We start from the raw sequence: 6,205 nt of genomic DNA on the forward strand, positions 1-6,205 counted from the left end.
CACAAATGTGCATGTGTCTGCACAAACGGTTAGAAACCGACTCCATGAGGATGGTATGAGGGTATGAAATCCTCAGACCCCTTGTGAGACCATATGCTGGTGTGGTTGGCCCTGGGTTCCTCCTAATGCAGGACAATGCTAGACCTCATGTGGCTGGAGTGTGTCAGCAGTTCCTGCAAGATGAAGGCATTGAAGCTATGGACTGGCCCGCCTGTTCCCCAGACCTGAATCCGATTGAGCACATCTGGCACATCATGTCTCGCTCCATCCACCAACGTCACCTTGCACCACAGACTGTCCAGGAGTTGGCGGATGCTTTAGTCCAGGTCTGGGAGGAGATCCCTCAGGAGACCATCCGCCACCTCATCAGGAGCATGCCCAGGCATTGTAGGGAGGTTATACAGGCACGTGGAGGCCACACACAATACAGAGCCTCATTTTGACTTGTTTTAAGGACATTACATCAAAGTTGGATCAGCCTGTAGTGTGTTTTTTCACTTTAATTTTGTGTGTGGCTCCAAATCCAGGCCTCCATTGGTTAATAAATTTGATTTCCATTGATGATTTTTGTGTGATTTTGTTGTCAGCACATTCAACTTTGTACAGAACAAAGTATTCAATGAGAATATTTCATTCATTCAGATCTAGGATGTGTTATTTGAGTGTTCCCTTTATTTTTTTGAGCAGTATATATATATATATATATATATATATAATGTATGTGGAAAAAACACTCAGATCACCACAACAACTACCCTCAGCATTGTTGTCCATCTTTCAGTTTTGGTCTTGTCCGGTTGGGCACGCGTATGTCCAGGTACACAGCAGCTGCTGCACACTGCTCTGCTCTCTTGTGTTCACACATTGCCAGTGGGCTGCTACTGTGTTGTCCTGCAAGCATTCAGAACTTCTGGTTCTGTGACTCCCCTTTCGGCTATAATAACACACTGGAGCCTTTCAATGCAAGCGTTTCAACATCAGCCATTACACAAAACATCAGCGGGGGTAATGGGGCAGTACAGGTGTGTGCTGACGCTGAGATATCTGCACAGGCCGAGTGGCGGCGGTACAGCCTGGAGGTTGAGTTCTCCAGAGTGGTCACGGGTTTAGGCCCACTTAATGATGTCTAGATATTGCCTTTATGTCCTTGAGGGACGCAAAGGAGCTTAACCTAATTGTCCAGGTGGACTGTAGAGCTGTAATTAGTGTCTGTAAATCATTCAAAGATAAAGCTTTGGTAAAGTTACATTTTAGTGTGTGCGCGTGTGTGTGATTGTGTGATTATGTAGGTGATTCTGTATTTCAACGGTCACCAACCACCGGGCCGCGGACCGTACCGGTACTGGTCCAAGGGTCATTTGGTACCGGGTATATACACGGTACCATCAAATGACCCTCAGACCATGTAACCGGTCCGTGGCGCAAAAAGGTTGGGGACCGCTGCTGTATTTGAGAGGGACAGTTATATTGAGATGTCAGTAACAAATTCGTGTTACTGACACTCTAATTCACAGAAGCAATGTTATATGTGTGATTAACAACCACTGTAATCTTCAAATTAAAACACTCACCAAAGCAAGTCACTTTCAGGTGCTGCCTCTTGATATAGGGACATGTTCACAGTTGAGGAGGGGTGAGTTTCCCAAAACGTTCTTAGCGCTAAGTACTTCTTCTTAACCTCGTACGTAAGAACGAGGTTACGAAGTACTTAGCGTTTGTTAGTGTTCAGTGTTAGTACAGAGTTTGTTAGTGTTCTTCCTGCCATTCACCAACATCACCAGTAGAGGGCAGCACTTCTTTGTCCCGCTCAGAACAGCTTGGGTGAGGTCAAGTTTTCCCCTCCTGAGGCTTTGAGCAGTTTGCCTGAACATCTTTGGAGCGATCCAAACGTCCTTCTGCATGACCTCTCCAAACTCTTCCTGAGCTTGACAGGTGACAGATGACCCAGATGAAAAATTACCTTTCTCAGAGTCAGGCAGACAACAACGAATAATTAATTTCCCTGTCACTTAAAACCATATGGGATGGGAAAAGTCTAAATACAGATTTGAATTCACCATAAAAATAAAATATAATTACCTATCTTATTTTGGGACGTTTTTAAAATGTATTTTTATATATTGTACATGGTGTTTATTCCTTGAGTTTTTCACTGCACTTTCATATTCTTTTACTGCTGTAAAACACTGAGGATTATCTTGAAATAAACAACAAAAATAGTTTACATTTTTAATAACACTACTTCATACACACACATGTCTTCTTTACACATAACATCTTCAAAATGTCTTAATGGCCGATAGCCACTATTCGTGCTAGCTGGCAGGTTTGATAGACAGTAGAGGAGTCAACAGCAGGTGAGGAGAAACTAAGAGTTTAGACACAGGGACACACTTCCAGTGCTACACAGGCACGTACGGAGGAAGAGAGTGAGAGATGGAGGGAGAGAGAAGGAGGGGGAAAGAGCAGTAAAGTGAGAGAAATTGTACCTGGAATAGTCATGCCAATAAAGAGAAAAGAGAGAGGGAGAGAGAGAGAGAGAGAGAGAGAGAGAGAGAGAGAGAGAGAGAGAGAGCACTGGCTGGAGTGAGAAGTGACATTTGGTGAGATTCCTCCCAATGGTTAGCTGTGTTAAGAATCCCTCACCACAGTACAGTATGTAACTTATTGACTGGCTCATTTATGATCTACCAGTCTGGAGTTTGAGGCTGACCTTGTCTCTGGGGGCTTTGGTAGTCTCTTGGCTGTCTCTCTATTTCCCCAAATAAACAGACCCACTTGGACCACAGTTCTAGAACCTCAGCGTGCTCCCTGGCAGGTTCTAGAATGCACAGGGCAGCTAATATCACAAACGAGCAGGTTTCAGTCTTATTGTGACACGTGCAGTCCATTGTGACACGTGCAGTCCATTGTTCTTGATTTTGTGATGCAGTTTCACTTGTGAGCCGTAAAGCCCCCCGCACACAGCGAGCAACTAGCTGAGCAAACGGTCACGCGTGCCCGTTTGCTCAGCTAGTTGCTCGCCGTGTGCGGACGCTTGAGACAGAATTCTCTGCCTCTTGAGCCTGTGAGACATTTATCTAACGTGTTTGATATTTTCTGGCACGCGTGCCCGAAATCTCACCGTGTGCGCTCGGCTGAGCAATTTGGCTCAGCAACTTTTCGTCACCAGCCAATTGGAAGCTCGCTTGGCGTCACATGACACTTCGGCGTTTACGCCGTTAACGGCCATCACTAAAGCCTGGTTCACACTACACGACTTTTCAGTCGTCAGGTTTTTGTGCCGTTCGCACTACACGACTGGTCGTGCTGTAATCGCGAGTCTTTCAGTTGTTGTGGCGTTCACACTACGACTGATCGGCGACGCGGGCTCACGAATTACACGACTGGGGAATCGCCGACTCATCTGGCTGCCGTCCAAAAACACGAGAACACGAAAACGAAACTCTCCCAGAACCAGCAACACCACGTAGAAGAAAAAAACAATGTACATGTACTCCACATTTTCGTTATTGTTATTTATTTTTTTTTACCGTTTATACACTCCATAGTCCCAAGTTGCCAGAATTATTTCATCTCTCCGTTGCAGTGAACATATAATCAATCGCACTATTTCTCCAGTGCTGTCACAATAACTTAAACACAGTGTTGTAGTAAAGTTGTAAGAAAGGTGATGATTTTGTGTGTTTGCTGGGTTACTGTTTTGAAAGCATTCTTGAAAGTTTTTTACATTCTTCAGAGATATCTTCAGCGGTGCCGCGGTTCTCTCTCCGCGTTCCCATTGGCTGTAGCTAGACGCTGCTGCCGACTCGCAGTGGCCGACTGCTAAGATATCTGCCAGTCGTCTGCGACCAGTCGGCGACGGCTCGGCGAGCGTCTTTCAGCAGTTCACACTACACGACTGAGCGAGCGACGAGTGATCGCCGATTCGCCTCCGACCACAGTTTTTGTCGGCGATCAGTCGGCGACTGAAAAACCAGCCTAAAATCGTGTAGTGTGAACCAGGCTTAATCAAAAGTAAAGAAAGAAGTTGAACAAATAATAACAACCATGAAATTTAAGATAACATGGCTTATTACATCGAATTTGGCGATAGAACAAGAAAATAATCATTTAATCAATTCGGTGTCGTGAAACATGTCTTTATGAAACATAGCAGCATTTTTATTTGGTTGAGACGCCATATACTGACGACACCGAATTAGGGTTGCCTGTCTGACAAAAAACAAGGACACTGTCATACTGACACAGTGGGGGGTGGTGGGTGGCGAGTGTAAATTGTTGACGGAGGGGGGGGGGGGGGGGGGGGTGGCGTAAAATGTTACCGGGGGTGTCAAATGGACACAGCGAGAAAAAAAGACAGATTTAAAGTGTGCAGAAACAGTCTAAATAGTCGTTTGAACTAACCTAGTGAAAACCAGGACATTAAATTAATTTGTTTTTGCCGGGACCGAATATTAAAAAGAAGGAAAACCGGGACAGTCACGTGAAAACCGGGACAGGTGGCAAACCTACACCGAATTGATTAAAGTATTATTATTTTATTCTATCGCCGAATTCGATGCAATAAGCCATGTTAACTATCTTATATCTCATGGTTGTTGTCTCCTCTTGTATCTCATTTATTATCTGTTCAACTTCTTTCTTTACTTTTGATTACTACTTTTGATGTATATTTGATATATATATTTTTGCATGTAGCTGTATTCTATCCAGTTAACTACTTACCAGGGGCTATGCTCTTCTTCAACTCGACTTGGATTTAGCAAAAAACAACACAGAAATTGTATAAATGTATTTATTAGAAAAAAAGTAATAGAAAAAAATGTATTTTACAGTTTTCATAATGAACAAGTTACGGCAGCTCCGCAACTTGTTCTTCTTTTGGTCTACGCTACCGTTAGTACCACGTGACACTGAAGTGTCATGTGACTCCAAGCGAGCTTCCAATTGGCTGGTGACGAAAAGTTGCTGAGCCAAATTGCTCAGCCGAGCGCACACGGTGAGATTTCGGGCACGCGTGCCAGAAAATATCAAACACGTTAGATAAATGTCTCACAGGCTCAAGAGGCAGAGAATTCTGTCTCAAGCATCCGCACACGGCGAGCAACTAGCTGAGCAAACGGGCACGCGTGACCGTTTGCTCAGCTAGTTGCTCGCTGTGTGCGGGGGGCTTTACGTGTGTTTATGTCCTGCCCGAGGGAAGACCATAAAGGTCAAATCAGATTTTTTTTTTTGCTAGAATCCCCATTTTGATCTGACTATATGGTTGCTGCATGGTACGTGATCACTGGCTAGGACTGAAAAAAGGCACTGTGCAGTTTTTTGCTCTTTAGACTTTAGAAATCTGATGTGTCAGACTTGAAAAAAGACCTTTTGTATAAGTTTTCTTAGAGCTGAAGGCTTACCTTGTGAGTGAAGGCAGGATGCACCATTCTGTTAGTTCAGCTACGTCTCTCATTTGTCCTTTTGTATATGTCAGATTAAACCTTAACCACTCACTGACATAGAACGTACCTTTCCTTTCATTTAAAGTCTCTGGTTCATGTTGTGATAAGAATGGGGAAAAAAACATTTAGAGAAGCACAACACTGTCATGTGCTGAATGTCATGTAAACGTTGATCTTATTGTCTGTACAGAGATGGCATTTATTAAAGAACAATGGATGTCAAAGCTTGTGGAATATGTTTTTGTGACAAGTATATTTCTCTGATGTACTGCTCTTTTATTGCTTCAGTGGATGACCTCGTCGACCCAAAGACAAAACACACAGCTCACACTGGTTGGAAGTCACGCTAAAATGTTGTTCCAGTGTCTGTGTTTAGGCTTGCATGGCTGCACTGCTGGTGTGAAGACACTGCGAAGACATTCCAGCTCAGCGGAACCTTTTGGACGAGAGTTTCGATCCGCTCCTAGAATAACGTCTCCAGATCTCCAGAGCTGCTTTAGAAACGAGCCCAGTGCTCCTGCTGCATCATGACGTATGTGACTATTGAACATACTAATGACAGCAATGGGATACTTGCTATGGATTAGCCACCATGTTCTTCACATCATGGGTCAATAAAGACAACAGAACACCCCTACTCAGTCTCCCTCTCTCTCTCTAACTCTCTCTCCTCCCCTCCCTCCCTCTCCCCCCCCCCCCCCCCCCCCTCTCTCTCCTCCCTCTTGGGTACACTCACATGACACTGGCTGTCTCAG

This window comes from Brachyhypopomus gauderio, unplaced genomic scaffold, assembly GCF_052324685.1.
Source record: "Brachyhypopomus gauderio isolate BG-103 unplaced genomic scaffold, BGAUD_0.2 sc110, whole genome shotgun sequence".
Taxonomy (NCBI): Eukaryota; Metazoa; Chordata; class Actinopteri; order Gymnotiformes; family Hypopomidae; genus Brachyhypopomus; species Brachyhypopomus gauderio.